The 20137-nt window shown below is 39.0% G+C and overlaps 1 protein-coding gene across 5 annotated transcripts in view; it reads right to left on the bottom strand.

The window, feature by feature from the left end:
* The window catches only part of LOC134537688 (extracellular sulfatase SULF-1 homolog), a 363580-nt gene that overhangs the window by 301525 nt on the left and 41918 nt on the right, over positions 1 to 20137 (bottom strand). For all 5 annotated transcript variants that reach the window (XM_063378401.1, XM_063378404.1, XM_063378405.1 and 2 more), the window contains exon 2: positions 11768 to 11801. The gene's annotated coding sequence lies outside the window, so the exon portion shown is untranslated. The remainder of the gene's footprint in view (positions 1 to 11767; positions 11802 to 20137) is intronic.

Genomic DNA, 20137 nt, shown 5'->3' with positions numbered 1-20137 from the left:
ACAGGGACACCTCGTAGAACCACCCAGAGTCGCGCCTTTGAATATATATACTGTATAGAAGTCGCGAGTGGATAGGATTTACTCTACGTTTTTGAGAAGCGTATGATGAGCAGCTTGGGAACTTCACCGCTGCAGTGCAATGCCGTAACGCCCTGTATCGTCTTAGTTGTTATTTACACGTTAGAGCGCAGCTCTGTCGCCCGCTGTCATTCCCCGCACCCCTCACCCATCATTCACTGCAGCTCAAGTTCGTTCAACAGGACGGGGGAAGGGGTGTTTGAAGAGTTCGACACTTGTCCGCTAGGGACCACCACAAGTCGATGCCCTAGAGATGGTGGCGATTGCGGCGGTGAATTAACCAACTACCTCAAAACTGTATTAGAAATTTTAACCTGGGCTGGCGACTTCTATACAGTATATAATTATATTCAAAGGTCGCACGGAGGCGCGGAGGGGCTTGTCGGGGCTTGTCGGGGCTTGTCGGAATGTGAATCGCCCGCCAGCCGGCCGGTCGGTCGGTCGGCGCGCCGGGGCGGATAAGATAACAGTTTACGACCGGCGCCCGGGCCGCATTTCACCAGGACGCACGCTGCTTTCGTAAGACACGTCGTCCCCGCCCGCCGCGCGCCCCTCCGCGGTCAGCGGGTCTCCGGTTTCGACTGCCGAGAGCCGCGCTCTTTCGGTTCGCAGCACTCCCGTTTCTAAACACCGGGAACAAGGACGAAGCTTCCACGAGAACTCAAGAAGAACCCTTTCAAGTAACACTGGTCGCACAAATATTCGTTGACGGCGGTGTTCCAAGACGTGCGGGTGCAAGAACTACCTTGTTCGGATGCAACCTAGCTGCCGGGCCGTATTCCAAAAACGTGTCCAAACCGTATCCCAGTCAAGGGATAAATATCGGCAGCCGTTTCAATAAACGGGTGCCCTTGCGCGAGGCTAGAAACTGGTTCTGAAAAGTTCTAAGCGGACGTTTGGCAAACCGTCGATACAATATTGCTACGGCAAAAATCCTAGAGATGGCAGCACCGTCGCACGAATTAAATGGTGGCGTTCTAACTTCCTCAGGTACTTTTTAAGTTGCGATTATTTCTTGTTTTGACCATTGAAGTGTACAAAATGTATTTTATGATAAGTTTCGCTTCCATAAAGATTAATTTGGCATACCAATACATTTGGGTACCTCCCCCGATATTCATAAATTTAATATATACGACTTAATGGTGCCAGACGCCGGTCCATCAACTTGTCGAAAACAATGAAAAAGGGACTGGTCATGCCCTATCGTGCATTAGGATTACGGTTAGAGTACAGGTGTAGCATATACAACACCTGAACCCTTATTTTTGTGTCTTGGAATACCGACCTCAATGTCCGAAGACCGAAGATGGTGGAAACACATAGGAAGAATTATTGTGTGAGATTTAATCAACAGAAGAACTAGAAGATAAACAGAATACATAATTTCGAGAGTGATGCTAAGATTAAAAAAAAAAAAAATAAGGAAACGCACATAATAAGTTAAAATCTCAGCAGACAAACCTATTGGATAAACAAAGATACATGTCAGTAATGCTAATACGATGACGACTATAACCTGGTCCCGAAAAACCGAAAATATTTTTTTAGTATGAAAAATATTTTATTACACAGTTGATTTAAAAGAGATGCAAGTCAATGGTAATATAAAAACTCCTGGTGAACCCACCTTAGAGTTTAGATCTAGGAGCAGGAAGAGTATAAAAGCCTATATGTATGTTGGATTAATCTATTGTCAGAGTCATACTACTCGGCGACATAGATTAGTTGCGTTCCATCAATTATCCATACGGATTACTTACACTAAAAATTATATTTCGTGTGTCATCTTTAAAAAATATATATATATTTTTTTATTTTTAAGTTTAAAAATAGTGTATACTTCATATGTAATCATTCTAAAAAAACACTAATTCAATAATAAACGCCAATTACTTCACACGAGAAACTAATCGCAGCAGCATGTAACGATTAATTTCGGGCATTCCATTAAATCATGTGCTATACTAGAACAGAGCCAAAATGTTACAATTAAATTGTAAAAAAACAGTTGCTAACAAAGGTATTTAAAACAAAATGGCAACTTTCGGTTGTCTCCTTAGGAGTAATAATTATATATATATTGTTAACGAAAAACAACAATAAGAAGCATTAGTTTCCAAATTAATATTTAAAATGTCCCTTTACAGCATACAATAATTCAATTCGTTTTTTTTTTTTTTTAATAATTACAGAAACATAATTCCTTTGAAATATTACAAAGTTGTGTCTATAACTCTTGAGCTCTGTGACCTATATATGGCAACAGTGCACACCGAAACAAAGACAGTGATAATGGCAGAAATCATGTATTGGCGCGAGAGAGAGAGAGAGAGAGAGAGAGAGAGAGAGAGAGAGAATGTCCACTACACTGCACGCTGCATGCTGGGTGAGACGCGCTACAGCCACCTGCTTCGCGTTGTGCAGCAAGCAGTAAACGGCGTGACAGTGTTATTACGAACGGCTCCAACTGTTAGACATTACGGTGAATTTACAGAGTTTCCAACGAAGAATGCACCACAAATAGAACGATGGGGCGGGGGTATGACGTCGTGGAAAGAGGGGGGTGGGGGGAGTTTCCTTGGAAGTCCCAGATAGCTGGGTTTTCCAGAAACTACGCCGTACTCCTTCAAGAGATCTGTGCTCCGTTGTATCAGGGCAAACACGCGCGTGAATCAAGGATCAGTGTTTCTGCTGTGGATTTGATGAGTTCGTGAAAGTTTCTGTTTCTGTAAATTTTCCAAAAATGATTCTCCCGAGTTCAAATTCAAAGACAGTAAACTCAATACCGGTAAATTCACCTAGATATGAGTTAAAGTTTCTAAATATGAGTGAATTTATCTAGATACAATTTTCATAGAAATAAATAAATTTAACTAGATATCAACTAGGTAAATTTAACTCGCTGAAAGTTAATTTACATAGGTATGCGTAAATTTACCCAGATACACGTGGACTAACACCGATATACGTAAATTTACCTAGATACGCATGAATTTACATACATATGCGTAGATTTACCTAGATACACGTACACTTGTGAAAACCTTTGAATAATTTGTTAACAGTTTTCTTCGTAGATGTAAGCTGACACTTTTTTTTTGTTTAATGTTTCGAGCGAGGTGACTAAAAATGACAAAACATCGGATGGCAATCAGGAGATCCCGCGATAGAATCCGGATATGGCCACATGAATTTCGGGTCTCCGTGTTTTCTGTAAATCACTCGCAGGAAAATATTGGTATGGTTCCTCGCCATATATATATATATATATATATATATATATATATGTATGTGTGTGTGTGTGTGTGTATGTATATATATATATAAGCCATGGTAGTTTCCTCAATCCCACTTCTATGGTGTTTATGTCGCTAATGACCTCGCTGTCCGCTGTGACCATTGCCAGCCAACAAAAACAAAACCAGTTTTGGTCGAACAGACACGCACTGGAAAGCATACGACGGAACCTACAAGATGAAGTAGGCTCGAAACGGAACGGTTATACCACCTGCTCAGTGCGTGACGCAAGCCATTACAATACCAGGGCAATTTAATTGACATAATGATACAAATATGCACATTACCTTACTACTTTTCTTAGTCTTGTTTAAACCCAACCCCCTTTTTCTCTTCTCCAAACCAAACATGTTATCCTGCGCAGTAATTAGTAATTGTATAGTTCACAACTTGGTATCTCATAAAACATTAAGGGTCACAAACGTTGTATCAAACCATTTCCCGAATAGTACTTGAATAAATTATAAATGATTTTTAAAAAAAACTGTGAACAAAATATTTATACATGCGGCAACAACATTATTATTTGCTCATTGACATAACTATACGTTCATAAGATAGAGGAAAAAAAGTTCCTACAGTTATAAAATGGATAATATATTTACTTAGATGAAAATGTATACATTAAAGTATGGCAGTCACGTGGTATTTTAACATGAACTCTTTAGTAATTGTTGTGTACACAGCGGCTTGCGAGTTTGGGACAAGTTCGGTGTGTGGAATTACAGGGCTCGCTAACCTCTTTTCAGTATCGACCGCCTGTAACTACTGGTTCCGTATTGCGTGTCGCCTGGAACTAACCATCTTATTCACGTGCCTGGCTTCGTGCACGAAGGCAATCGGGTCTAACAACTTAATATAAATCATTTTAAATGCGAGATTTCATTTACAGAACAAACAACATAGCCGCGGCCGCCATCTTAAACCCATAACGGTTCTTAATGCAAAACGTCTCACCATTCTATACCACGCAAATAAAATTTATTTTCTTTATTATAGACTATAAAAATAAAATTTTTAAAAACTTACATTTTGCAAACACCAGCCATTCTGGTTCATTTTCTTTTCATTGCTATTACTTTAGAGCTATTACTTAAAATTGATTACGATAGTTTATTGCATTTTATGTTTCGCGACTAGTGTTATCACCAGATATCAACTAAGTTTTGTCTATCAGCGCCTAATAGCAAACACTACACTTTTCCTAATCGTTACACTTTCCGTAAAGCTGTGATCGTTACGCTACTTTTCGCTACGATCGAGTGACGTCATCACCTCAACACACCTTAATTAATGGCTGAGAAGAAACTAGAATAAATCGATGACCAACTACACTCTTTTCGAGGGCCAGATGTCGTCTTCGAAACTAATGCGAGGGTCTGACAATATTAACTGATATTAAATTTATTAATATAAATTTTAATGTCGTAATATTCTGTGCAGTAGCAAAAAAAAAAAACGAAACAGAGCGTGATGATGAACGAAAAATAATTATCTTAAAAATATTATTGAAAAAATTTAAAAAAAAGCTATAAAGCTAAGAATAGGTGCCATGAAGCAATTAATACCTGTATGGATTAAAATTCAAAAAAATTATATTTTCCAACATTTCTGTGAGAATATCATAGCTTCAAAAAAGTGTTTGCTGGTAACGTAAACTACATACAGCGCTACCAATTTACACACACACACCTACACACACATACATATATATAAGTTTCAGGATTAATATTTATTTGAGGTAATTTACAAAAGGTTTCCTTTCTTATTAAATAATCCGCTTGAGCTAGCGATATTTATCGGACGAAAATTCAGTACGTGTCATTGTATGTTTCTGTTTCCGTAATAAATAAATAACTAATATTTCTTCATAGAAAGGTTCTCCAAGCGAGCAGTGGGAAACCAGCCAGAGCGCTCCAGTTGGGGGCGTCACTAAGCTAGATGGGGGCGTCACTAAGCTATATGGGGGCGTCACTAAGCTAGATGGAGCCGCAAGAGAGTTCAATGTAAAATACATGTTTGTAAATGAAACTGAAATATGCATGTGAAATTACAGATATTTGTATATTTTTACATTTACATGAAAGCAATTGTGTCGTTACAAAAAAAAACGTTCGCAGTATTACTGGGTTCCTAATCCTACCCAGGCTTTATAATGACCCCAGTACCTTCATTAGTTAATAGTTATTTGTAAACCGTTCCATGAATAGCTTTCCAGTATGAACTACGCACATTATTAGGCATAATAAAACAAAATACAGTCCAAATGTTGAATATTTTATTATATTTCCCATGGTTTAAAAATATTGATGCTTGTACAAAACATTGAACAAAAATTAAAATAATGGGGTATTTTATTAAGCGTGACAAGAAATCTTTAGTAGTTTCCAAAAAAAACGCATTTCATTTATGCAAAAAATATATAATGTGTTGTAAAAATTTACAATATTTGTATTGTAACATTACAAACTTTTTTGGCAACTAGTTTCCAAAGGTATCTTTTGTAAAAATAAAAATGCAAAAAAAAAAGTGTTCTGAGTAGTATCCTAATTTAATTTGCTTATACAACTTTTTATTTATTTTTTGCAACATGATTTTAAATAAATTCATAATTAATGATATTTAATTACGTATTTTGATAAACTGAAATACAAATATTTACGTCAATCCTAGCTATGTACTGAACGCATAAAACCATGTGGTATGCAATTTTAGATTAACCTTCGTATATTGCATTTTTTTTAAATTAATTCCAGTTTTTCCTTTATTAAATCCATAAAAAAATTAGGTTTTACCAAAACCTAAATGATTAAGGTTTTTGGGTAAAATCTAATTTTTAACGATTTATAATTGATGAGCTAAAATGGTTTTAAAGAAAAGGCTACATACAAACGGTTTATTCAAAACATGGTTTTATCCGTTCAATACATTATAGGATTGACATAAAAAATTTGCATTTTGATTTATGAAAACCGTTAAACAAGGTCTTTATTTGGTTAAAAAAAAATAAACGAACAATTAAATATGGATAAATTTTGAATTTGCACTGTTAGAAAGTACATCAAATGCACGGAATTTTCAACGAACTCTTCATAGTAGAGAAAATACTCTGCATTTCGACTTCCGAATCGTATGATTCATTCTGAACAACGTTAAACATGCTCGTGGACACTGTAGACTTGACCAGTTTTTTTTTTTTATTGTTTTGTTAATGTACCAAGGATTCATGTTCACAAAGTAAGTTAAATCGGAGTCCGTACATTTTTCGGAGGTTAACGGTAGATTTGTAAACCAGCGTTCTTCGTAAATTAAAAAAAGTGAGACTTTTTAACAGTGTGTTTAAAAATTCAATGTGCGAACACCACACGGAGTGTTGTGAGCAAAATAATTTAGGGAACTGCCCCACCATAAGGAACCCCCCCGGGGGGGAAGGGGGGGGGGTGTTTCCGTCGTCGCCTTGTTTCCGCCCGGAGCGCGCGGCGGTCGCACCGTCGACGTCGACGCGGCGACGTGCGAACACAAACAAGCCGCGCCGTCTGCGCGCGGCGACGATTTATCCGCGAGGCCCGGCCAAGACAAGCAAACCTCGCGCCAGAGGAGTCACCCACCCCCCCTCACCCCTGAAGGAGGGGAGACAAAAACCCTCCCCCCGGGTAGTTCCCGCGGAACCCGGACGCCATATCCTGCAACGGGGAGGAGATGCGCTTCCAGGGTCGACCTTCGTCCCCCGACCGCCGGGAAACTTTCCGCGAACCTAACCTTATTTTTTTACCTCACGCTTCGTGGTTTTTTTTTTTCCTGTTCGACTGGAAAAAACTGGGTTTACCATTAAAAAAAATAGCGCGTCAGTACACGCGATTGAAAAAAAAGTGAAACTTCTTTGGCAATTCGAACCTCGACTCCTGACCACATCGTAAAATGTAAAATATTTATAGAAAGAAGACCATTTTCTAAATAAACATGAACAAAATTGTTACTCGCTTCAAAATAACTGCTGATCAATCAATAATGATCAATTAACAATAAAATATATTACTCACTGTTAATATACACCATAAAGAGATAACCGCAAAGAAAACTGAAAAAAAAACTGTAAATAAAAAACCATTAAAAAAAGAGCGGATGTAACTCAGTGTACGCGATAAAAAAAAAAGTGAAACTTCTTTGGCAAGTCAAACCTCGACTCCTAAGCACATCGTAAGGTGTAAAAGAGATAATGAAGACAATATTCTAAATACACATGAACTAACAAAATTATTTATTCGCTTCAAAATAACCGCTGATCAATAATGATCAATTAACAATAAATAATACCCACTGTTGAAATACTCACACCGTAAAGAAGAAAAAAAAAACTGCGGGTGTCCACGTACCTTTTCTCTGTCATCTTCGCGTCAGAAACGCTTCCAAAACAATGTTTCACGATAAAGTTGCATTAAAATTTGGCCTTGAAATTTCACTCTCATCGCGTCCAAAGAAGTTTCACTTTTGTTTTTAGCACATACTTTCATAGAATGCCTTGTTATAATGGACCAGAATAATTCGCGGATATATTTCGCGTTATGCTAGAATCCAAACGCATGTACATTCAAATTTCTTCTGTGATTGGCTCACAGTTTATCTGATAGATTTCGAGTCAATAAGAAACTTTCAACCAAATAAGTATCGAACCACAAGCATCCCAGTTGACAGGTCTCACAAGTCACTAGCCAATGAGCAGTTAACATTCACCCAAGTATGTGGGTGATTGTGGAGTTTTCTACCCTAGAGGTCATTTTAAAACAATATTTTTTTCAGTACCAACTTGTTATTAATAGTAACTGACTGCTACTTATAAGTTTCTCCTGTGAAATACTGATTGGTGTTTAGCATTTAATCACTTTTTTTCCTTGTCAGTGACCACAACTAAAATAACGCTATCTGTAGAAACTGTTTTAAGATCTTAGAAAAATCAAGAAATGGTATGATTGATAATATATTACAACTTAGTACGATTAACGAGAAGATGGTATATACAGAATAAGTAATTTTTTTTAAACATTGGCAAGCCTGGTAGTGTCGATGTGGCAACAGTGTTCGCCGTCTGCTCCAGGCGCGAGGCGAGACTGTCTGCGCATGCGCAGACGGGCGACCTTGCGCGAGGCCGCGACCCGTGTAGACGCCGGCGTCTGTTCCGCCACAGACACTCAACAACGCCCCGCGTGTCTGCTCTCTTAAGGGGCCCGCCTACCTGGTCACACAGACGGTGTGCAGAGCTTCAGGAAAAACAACGCGATTTCAAAACTACTCAAGATATCCGAGTGGGGCCTATTTACGAATAGCATTTAAGAGTTCGCTGAGGACCGAAAAGTACTTTTAATTTCGGATTAAGTTTTTAAACTGTATTTTTAGAAGCGTTAAAATGCCTGAAACGCGTGTTTTCAGAGTAATTTTTAGGCATAAAACAATCAGTACCGATTCTTGAAAGTACTTAAGGGGCTTGCATAACACCTTTATCTTCATTTCTCCGCCATATAATGTTACGGTCACCGCTCAAATTTCACAGTTATCTTGTGACGACGAGATGAATGCGCGCCAGTTCAGAGACTTGCGCTTAGAGGCTATACCGCGCTGGAAGCACCAGCGAGCGTCGCGCTTATCATCCCGCCTCACTAACACACATACACCCCTGACGAGGCGGGCCCCTTAAAGGGCGGTGCAGGAGCAAACAGGGGGGGCGCTTACCCCCCTCCCCCCCCCCCAAATCATCGTGTGCCGCGAACAAGGACAACCCCCCCCCCCCCCACCCGGCGCGGGGCGTCGCTCCAACATGCCTTCTCCTCGCGTTCCTTTTGTCAACTGTTCACCTCGTCACTGAGTGGTCGCGTCTGCGCGACTATGTTGCAACCGGGTCGAGCAGTTCATTTTTTTTTCCAGTCCATGTCGGCTGGACGCCTCCAAAAAAATTAATGGCCGAAGAGTAATAAATATGTTTGCATCGTGGTAAAAGTTTAAAACACCGTATTTCCTGAAGGTGAGTTTGTTTAACTGACCATCATCCGCATTGTTTTACGGGCCGTCTCCTGACAATTCCCAACTCCCATGGTGACATACGTACGTATGGATATACCAGCACAGGATGTAAGGCTCCGACTGATGCAGTTTTTTTTTCTCTCGCACTTACAGGTACGGGAATAAAACAAATTAGTTTAAAATAACAAAATATAAAATTAAAAAAAAACCTTGATTTGAAAAAAATGCCAGATATTTGGCGCCATATCAATTTCAGAATAAATTTATAAAGGAGAATTAAAATTAACTACCCTCAATGAAACAGTAAAGCACTAAAAAAATAACAAAGAAATGTGAACAGAAAAAAAATTATTATCGTAACTTAATTAAGCACTCATAATTAGTAATACAATAAATGACTGGACATGTTTTGTATCCAAGGTGATGTGACTTTCAACTCGTAGTTTTAAAGTTATGCAAAACGTAATTTCACTTGTAAACAATTTTTTTTTTGTTTTTCAGATTTTTTTAGACTTAACTTTTATTTGACATCGAAATCCATTATTTAAAAGATTTTCATGGACATACGCCATTGCTGGTTTTAACTGTATGTCGTAGAGTAACCGCAAGAACGAACAAGAAACATGAATGCACAAACACACTGATTTTGGGTGGTTCTCTATGTGTTGATTGTTTTTATTTAAAGAAAATTATATTGTGTCGTGGTTGCAGATGGAATTATATATAATTTTATCCGAGACCTTATTTATTGCATAGTTACGACGAAAGTTCTATTGACAGAAGAATTGCATAATAATGTTTAAGTTAGATTAAATAAGCCTAAAATTGAAATATATTTCGTTTCTAATATTTGATTATTAAAGAGGATTTTCTTGTGTGATTTGAATAGCCGTACCTACAATTTTGTTGATATTTGTTTGTTTTTTTTTGGTTTCAAGCCCTTATTTAATGAAAAATAGTTTGCAATTTTGTCATATTCTCGTCGTCCATGCACGATGCGACCTTTCCTGTCCCCTCGAACGCCGGTCCATTCCGTTCCACGTACATCCATGACTTGCACGACGGAGAGAACTTAGCCACGTGACGGTGACCACTCGGCGAAGTCGTCCAATCGGGTCACTGCTCAGGTTGATTATGTGGATGGTGTTGAAAGACGGTAATCATGCAAATACAGGGCGTGGCGGCATCATTTATACCTCGCAACCTCCGGGTCGGCGAGAGAAAATAAGGAACCCGCAAAATTAAAAAAAAAAAAAAAGTGAGCGAGATTTTCAGTACTCCCAGATATGTGGAACATCTAACTTCGGTAACGAGCGAATTAATATGTTCTCGTGTTGCAAATACGCTTATAATACGAAAATCGGACACGAAATTTAAAGTAGAATTATTTTTTAAAAAATAATGCCGAACGTGATAAATATACGCAAATTGTGTTTTCAAACTACATTTTCGGACGCGAATCACACGTAGGTATGTAGTTTCCGCGTCGCGTTGTGCGCATGCCCAGACAGGGAGGGGGCTATATCCGCCATCCCGAAGTTGTGAAAAGTTTTTGCGAAATATCATTGAAGGCAGTTTTGTTATCTCGGGTAATGCGAGTTAATCTGTTTACAACTGCTACTCCTGTAGGCTCCACATGTAGAGACCTGAAAAATTCGCGGGTTCATTTCGTGTTATGCTAAAATTCAAATAATTATACCTTAGTGCTGCTTCTGTCATTGGTTCACTGTTAATCTGGAGGACTGAGGGCCAATTAGAGACCATCACTCATAGAAGTGTCGAATCACAGGCCACCCAGTCGAGACGACTTGCAAGTCAGCAGCCAAAAAACAGTTGGCATTTGCCAGTGTGTGTAGAGGATATTGGAGTCTATCCTGGAGGTCATTGAACCCGCGAATTTTTCGGGTCTTTACTCACATGTTAGTGTTAGTCAATAGTAAAGTAACCCTTTTTTTTTTAATACACGTGTTAAAATTATTTTTATTTTTGTTTTTTTATCCACCTTCCCTCCCGTCCACCATAACAAAAATTCCTGTATCCGTCACCACTGCGTACTAAAACACGGATGCAGTAAACAATCATTCTGAACGCTTGAAAAATGTTACATAGTGATCTAAACTGTTGTCAGATACAGTATAACCAATGGGATAAACAAACTGTACGAAACAAATTTCATATAATTCTGACACTCAAGTTAAGATTATTTAAGGGGGCGAGGGGAAAATACTACGTAATCACGGCTTGTACACATTAGTAAACAAAACAATCAGAGAAAGCTATGTTTTAAATAATAATTGTAGTAGGTGTTTATTCCGAGCTCGCACTTGGATTCTATGTGTGTAGTGGCACAATTCGTATTCATAAAAGTTCTACTTACCACCGTTGTCACAGTTTCTCTCCTGAAGCAATCCCTGCAACAAAAACAAACAAAAAAAACAGTTACAAACAATGAAATGTAAGAAGACAAATAATTAACCATGGGTAATTTATTTGCATTAAGAATGCTTGCCAAAAGTTCGACACCCGCTACAAGCTGGCAACTTAATGATTTAAGAAAAAATATATATTTACGAAGCTGTCCCGTGTATCAAGTTTTTTAAATAATTTAAGGACCTACGCCATTAAAAGTTCACACTGGTTTTAATAGAAAAACCTCAAGAATGGACAAAGACAACAAAACCTGGACAACGCAGCAAATATACGAACACAGCGATGAAGATCAGATATTATGGACAACACAAAGACATACTTTTCTCTTGCAGACGGTCGCCAATCACAAGGAAGAAAACCTCTGGCGCGCGTGTATCTTTTTGCAGTCTAATGTTTACGCGAAAAGTACATGGCCCCAGCTGTTCCCCATTACAAATAACTTTGCACGATTTATCACGCTCCGTAAAGAAGGCATTATAACTAGTGATGCGTCAAATTCCCAAATTTTCTCGAATCCGAATATCGAATTTGAATCCCCAAAGAGTATCTCGAATGTACCTCTCGAATTCGAATCTATGTGTCAAAGGTCAAAAATAAAACAATGTACACGAAATGAAAAATATCAACTATAATGTGTAACATTCACAAACTGAAGTTTCCAGAATCAATACATACTGTAGTTTTATTTATATAATTCCATGTTAAAAGTGCACTATCTTGGGGAATAGTAATCGATACGTATGAAGTAAAACATTAACCTAGTAAAATTTAGAGGTTATCAGTGCCTAAATTTCTAGTTTATTTTATTTCCTCTTTTTTCCTTCGAATCGTTTTCGCCGATTTTCGAATTTATTGGCCCATCCCAAGTTATAACAGATTTTGACATACTACCGTAATACATATTTGAGTAATTATTATACCAAGCATTCAGCTCCCAGTTCAACTATTTTCCAGTATTATATACATATATATTCATTATTTGTTTATTTACCAGTATTATATAAATATGACAAAATTATAATACAAGTTTTTCTTAGAATACTTAATGATAATGCAAATACATTAAATGCACAACTTATTTTAAAATAAATTTACCGTCATAGTTAAAATTTGAGCAGCACAAGAAGGGTGATTATGTAAAGAGGCAGACATTATAAATATTTATTGTGCGCTTTACACAAAACCCGAATCAAACATTTTTAAAAAAGAAATGTGGAATATGGGTGCTGCTTTTGTATTTCATTTTCCCCGCCATCAAAGAAGACGTGTCAATGGAAATACTTCTGGCACTAATTTAAGCATCCAATTTTGGATTAACATACATCCCATTAGGCGTTCGTAGCCTCGAGTTATTCATGACCGAGATCAGACACTTCCAAAATGCTTATCACGAACCACCGACGGTTGATTTATTTCATTTTATTTAAAATAAATTAATGCACGTGGCTTTCTCGGGAAGATACAGAGATGCGACAAAAAAAAAAATAAAACCAAGCGGCGCGTCATGAAAGTTCGTCTTCATTAAAACATTATGTACCGTGGAAAAAAAATTACGACGCACGCGTTCCTCGCCTGTTCAAGTATGCGATAGCTCATCAGAGACACGGGGCAGGTTTCGTGGCACCGCGCGTTCATTATAACAGGTCCGACTCTACTTCCTGGCTCGCCACCACAGACACAAGGACTGGGCGGGCAGAAATACGGGACGTAATCTTTCCCAATTCACTACCCCCCCTCCCTTCTCCTGTCTTTTCCAAATCATACATTTCCGAATTTGAGTCCTGCATAATTACGTGTGACATGCGAACCGCCAATCTTCGAGCGCTGAAAAAAATATCTATATAAAACTCTACACAAGTTATTCTTAATGACCTCGTAGTTGACGAGACTTGATAATAAAACAAATATAAATCCCTACTAATAATACAAATGCGAAAGTGTGTTTTTTTCTGTTTGACCCTCGTTCACGCAGCAACGGAGTTACGGATCGACAATTTTTTTTTTTCATATGGACAGTTTATGGGCCGGAGAGTGACAATTATGAAGTTCCTTCGCTAACGAAGTGGGAAATTGGTAAATTCAGTTTTATAATAAAAAAAATCATAGGATGTAGGTCATGGAAACACAAACGGTGAGTTCGTGTCACTTCTCTATGCCCGCCACACGGTCATATAGTAAGGTCTGGCAACTTCCTATCCTTCTTGGCGAGTCCCGTCCGCTTAGTGGAGCTGGCGGCTGCTAGCGAACTAAAGGCGCTAATAACAGTTTAGTTTTAAAAATTCGTCAATAGATGGCCATGTCCTGAATTTGTAACGCGCTATCGTTTGGCGCGTCCGTCACGGCTTGCCTAGGGATTACCTGCCTTCCCACAAAATGAAGCTGAAGATTGGCGTCCTGGTTTTTTTCAGATGCTTAGCCTTGATGCACCGAGATTGAGCAATCAGTGGGACTTTAAAATCAATTTTCACGTTCTCCAAGTGAATTTCCTAACGGACTTCAAACTCGATAATGATGTTCCTTATATTATGATATGTTTAGCCCGGGCAATGACGGGTTTTTCAGCTAGTGTTTTCATATATTGATTGTGCCACCTCCCTCCTCTCAAGATGAAAAAAAAAGTTAACATTTCTTGTCAGTGAAAGAAGATAAAATATGCAGAATTCAATGAACAACAGACACGGGATTTTTTTTATATGCGAAAGTTAGCCTGATAGTAGAAAATAACGCGAATTCCGCAGGCGACGACTAACGGCTGCAAAATTCACGGTGTATTTTTTTTTAGACAGGCTGTAATTTATACCGTTATACAATTGAACTGCGTTCTCATTGCACCATAGATAGTTCAGACACGTTCTCAAGAACAAAAATCAATAACATTCCAAATTCAAATGACCCAATCACATGCAATCCGGCCAAAAAAAGTAAAGTTGCAAGTGTCTACAAATGGCTAGAGAACGGAAAAATTCGCAAGTCTAAAACTCAAATACATATACATTAAAGCTGCTTTAGCTATTGGTTCACTGTTCATCTGGATGACTCTGGGCCAATGAGAAACCGTTAACCAAGCAAGTATCGAATCACAGGCAAACCAGTTGAGACCACTCTCTAGTCAGAAGCAAATGAACTGTCGTTATTTGCCCAACTATACACAATGAACTGTGTAGTCTTACCTTGAAGGTCATCGAAACCGTTAATTTTCCCAGTCCCTATTAATGTCCTATATACACAATCGTCCATCACATGGAACCTAAATGGAGCTGTCGGAGTCAACACGTTGCCATTACATAATTTCCTGCTCTGGCGGGAATTAAACAAATCTGAAAAAAAAATTGCACTTTTAGCGCTAAACAGGACGTTAAAAGACGCGGGATTAATTTTCCTAATTCGCTGTAAACTGGACAGGACGTGCGCGCGGAAACGTTTAAGCTATATTACGGGCAGTTACGGGCAGGTTTTCTTAAGTTAATTTCAAAGTGCTCACTTAACTCCTAGCCAACTATAATCTTACCCGAATCTCGGCGAAACCTGTCTCAACAGTTGCCAGTGGGAGACATAAAAATCGCTCCTCAGTTGTTATCTATATTGCGTAAACATAATGATGATAATGATTTACAGAGGTACGTATATTTTTCTAGAATAGATTTCGAGACTATAGCTGAGAGTTAAAATACTGTAGCATTAGACGATGTTTCGTCATTGGATGAGTTTCTTTCAGGTACACGTTTGCTTTTGGTACAATAATCACAGTCGCTCACTGCGGAAGCAAACGCGTCCCGTATGGCCCGGCCAAATAAGGCAATTGCTTCTCTTGCAAGCGGTCGCCAATTACAAGGGAGAAACCGCTGGCACGCGTATACCTAATTGCAGACTAACAAGCATTGAGATTTTTACGCGAAAAGTGCATAGTCCTAATGATTGATGATGGATTGATTATTATAACTGATGACTGATGATTGATAATGTATGATGATATGATTGCTCTATTTCCTTGTGGTCACAGATCTTTAGAGTTTATAATAGGACGATTATGCTATGGTTTAAAAATTGTCTTCCGTGTTATGATGGCGAAGGACAGCACAAAACTAAAAAAAGTAATGTTTCGTAAATGAAAAAAATAATATCTCCGATCCGAAATTGAAATCGAAGTTTAGACCTTTGGCACACCAGCCACGAGTCCTAACCACCGGACCAAACTTTCTGATATGTTAAGCACATGCATGTTTTATTGTCACCAAATTATGTGGTGGTCAGCTTACCTAATAAGTAGAGACCTGCAAAATTCGCGGATTCATTCGGTGATAGGCTAGAATTCAAACACATATACCTCTTAGATAATTTTGCTATTGGCGTACTGTTCATCTGTACGAATCTCAACCAGTTATAAAACCCTCAACCAAAGAAGGATCGAATCACAGACAAACCAGCTGAGACGACTTACAAGTCGGCAGCCAATGAACTTGCGTTATTTGCCCGAGTGTACAGGGGTATCTGCAGTCTATCCTGAAGTCCATCGAAACCGCGAATTTTTCAAATCTCTACTAATAAGTACCTATACAAGGGAAAGGATTGTAGTAGATAGAAGTAGGGAGTTCAAGTCCAAGCGGTGGAGCATGGAGTCGGCCACCATTTTGGACTCCACCTTGCTGGGTTACAATTTGATCCCACTGCCATCTTGGATTTCATTTTGTTCCCTACTATATCATTTTACTAATGCTATAGACATAGGTACCTATGTATTTAACCAGCCATCATCTTTACGTCACCCTATTTGATAGTCGTCTGCTAGTGACCACCATATTATTTCTCACGTTGCCTACTTGAGTGCGATAGTGCCACTGAGCCCCCTCTTGGATTGTTCGTATGCTGGTGCCAGTCATCTTGGTTCTCACATTGCTAACTAGTATCCGCTAGAGTCATTTTTGAATATGGTTGAAAGTTATGTACGCATTACTGGCTATTACAGTCATTTACGATTTGTTTTAGTAACAAAGTAGGTTAAACTATTTCCGGGAGGTTAGCCGAACGATTAAAAGTGTGTTTTTTTTTGTGTTGGCTATTTTCAGATTAACAGGTTGTAGCGCTCTAATTCTATGTACCTATTAATAGTACTTTTCAAGATATATTTTACTCCTAGGGTTACTACGTCATTAAAGACACCTTTACGTAAATTATTACGTGTTTATTTATTTATTAATCCTTAGCGCATAAAATTTCTAAGTTTGTGAATAATTGCTATAGCTAAAGTTTCTGAAATATTGTAAATAAAGCAGTAAATATGCCAGAAAAAAAATGAATGCCACTAAATGGGAAACATACTGAATTCAGAGCTGCGCATTTTTTTTCTCTACGTTAAGGTTACCCACGAACTGCAGATAAATTATCCAGTACGAAAGGAATCTGAACTCTCTTAGCAATATTTTTCCCCCCTTCAAAATGTGTGCATCTTAATTAGTTAATGAAGTGACTTTCTTTATTCAAAAAAGTACACAGTAACATGCGTACCAACTACAAGCAAACTAAAACTTTTGGAAATGTGTATACAAATTTTCACAACTCTAAATTAACTTTTAGAGGGGACACTGTCATTTTCCATCGTAACGATGTGCGTGCATGCAGCAATGCAAGGGAGCTTCACTAACGTTTGCCCAGAAGGCAGGAGTGAGGTACTGAATATTCCCCTCTCTACTATCGATCTCCACGTATCCTTGAGCATCGAACTTTTAAGTTACGTCGTATGATTCATTGCCACGACTTTATCCTACCGGCTGTTAGTAAGTTAAATATCTAGATCTCTCTCTCTGTATAATGGGTCCTACCGGCTGTTAGTATATCTAGAACTCTCTCTCTGTATAATGGGTCCTACCGACTGTTAGTATATCTAGAACTCTCTCTCTCTGTATAATGGGTCCTACCGGCTGTTAGTATATCTAGAACTCCCTCTCTGTATAATGGGTCCTACCGGCTGTTAGTATATCTAGAACTCCCTCTCTGTATAATGGGTCCTACCGACTGTTAGTATATCTAGAATATCTAGAACTCTCTCTCTGTATAATGGGTCCTACCGGCTGTTAGTATATCTAGAACTCCCTCTCTGTATAATGGATCCTACCGACTGTTAGTATATCTAGAACTCTCTCTCTGTATAATGGGTCCTACCGGCTGTTAGTATATCTAGAACTCCCTCTCTGTATAATGGGTCCTACCGGCTGTTAGTATATCTAGAACTCCTTCTCTGTATAATGGGTCCTACCGACTGTTAGTATATCTAGTATATCTAGAACTCCCTCTCTGTATAATGGGTCCTACCGGCTGTTAGTATATCTAGAACTCCTTCTCTGTATAATGGGTCCTACCGACTGTTAGTATATCTAGTATATCTAGAACTCCCTCTCTGTATAATGGGTCCTACCGGCTGTTAGTATATCTAGAACTCCTTCTCTGTATAATGGGTCCTACCGACTGTTAGTATATCTAGTATATCTAGAACTCCCTCTCTGTATAATGGGTCCTACCGGCTGTTAGTATATCTAGAACTCTCTCTCTCTCTGTATAATTGGATAGTTCCCCACGAGAGCAGGCCAATAGGCTGAAAAGGCCGCTGCTCCGACGGTGGGCGCGAGAAGCTGGCTGGTGCGAGACGCGCCGCAGCGAACAGTCAAATGGGGGGTGCGTGTTCGCGTGAGCGCGCGCGTTTCCTAGCAGCGGCGTGCATTGGGGGTTGTGCAGGGGAAGCAGGGGGGGTGAGAGGTGGGTTTGGAGTTGGAGTTGGGTAGAGCAGGAGGAGAGGGAAGAGAGAGAGAGAGAGAGAGAGTTTACCGGTGTCAGCCTCGCGGGGCAATTAAACAAGCCGATAATTAACACCCGTCGTTAATGAACCAAGGGCGAGCCAGCACGCCTGCCAACAACGCGGCGGCCTCAACACCGGGAGAAGTTTCTGGGGTTGGCACGACTCTCTCTCTCTCTCTCTCTCTCTCTCTCGCTCTCTCTCTCTCCGCGAGCGAGGGTACGTACATGTGTCTGTCAGACAAACGCAGAAACCAACAAAGAGATATATATTTGTGTGTGAGCAAGTCTTTCAGTACTATTCTCGGGAAAAATTCATCCGTAGAGCCTGGGAGAGGCAAACACCCCCTCTCCCCCTCCCTGTGTTTCCCTCTGAAGGGCCCCGCATGCGCTTACACACTGTTAAATGGGAATGAAATGTTATACCCCCTCCATACTTGGGCAGATTGCACACTCAATGCTATTTCCTAATCCTGTTTTCCCCCCCCCCCTCTTCATAATCAATCGACGAACATGAAAGCTTTTTTTTCGTGCTTTTAAATTAACAGATCGTAAGGACACAAGAGGGATGCTATCAATACATTATGTCTAAATGCTAGCCGTCTATGTAGGTAAACAATAAATAATTAATAATGTGTATCGAATTTTGAGTGGAAAAACTAAGGAATTTTTCTTTAATGACGTGGAAAAGAAACCCAGCAATTTATTCGAAGGCTTTGAAACAACTTATTTATGTAATAATGACAGAGATAGAAGAAACGCTGTCAAGGTTGTTTTGTTTTATGTCCTTGTGATTTTTGCATACAGTACATACAAAATTCGCTCTTATTTAACCAAAATGCTGTTACTTATAGCAAACACACCGTCAGTGTCACTGCGTCATGTTATCTTCTTCGTTTTGCCAATATCCAGCATGTGAAGCACGTGATAAAAATGAAATATGAGTTATATTTATAAATTTTATTTTAGTAGCAGTAATTTGAGGGTTTAATAAAGTTTAAATAGGTAAAACTAAATGTCGAAATGTTAAGTAACACACAGTGGCTTGTTAAGTTTTATTAATTGTTCTAATGCTAGATTTAGCGTACAGCCACCGGAAAATAAAAGGTTCAGTGACTCCCGGTAGAGTGTCCACTCCTTGCCCGCGACGTCAAGTCGTGACTCCGGCTAGCAACAAGCAAAGAGTCGAGTCACGTAGCGCTGATCTCGGACTCCGGGAAGCCCGCGATTCACAGACCCCCGATCAGTCCCCGAACATATCCCAGGTTCCCCTGCTAGCTCGGGCAACTTCGCCGACCGATTAAAAACGAAACATTTTTTGGCTGATATTTAATGTATTTTCAGGAACTTTAGGTACTTTAATTGATGCTGACCTTACATTTTATTTGTCATTACCTAGACGTATGAACACCTAACTTTTTCCGTTAATAAAATGCATTGCCATGTGGCTTTTCTACTGCGTTATAAAAACATTGTGAAATAATAATGTATAATATAACATCAATAACTTTATAAGTGTACTAAAATACGTGTT

Source organism: Bacillus rossius, chromosome 12, assembly GCF_032445375.1.
Source record: "Bacillus rossius redtenbacheri isolate Brsri chromosome 12, Brsri_v3, whole genome shotgun sequence".
In the NCBI taxonomy this organism is placed as follows: Eukaryota; Metazoa; Arthropoda; class Insecta; order Phasmatodea; family Bacillidae; genus Bacillus; species Bacillus rossius.
The sequence above is the reverse complement of the archived record's forward strand: the minus strand, read 5'-3'. Positions and strand labels throughout refer to the sequence as shown.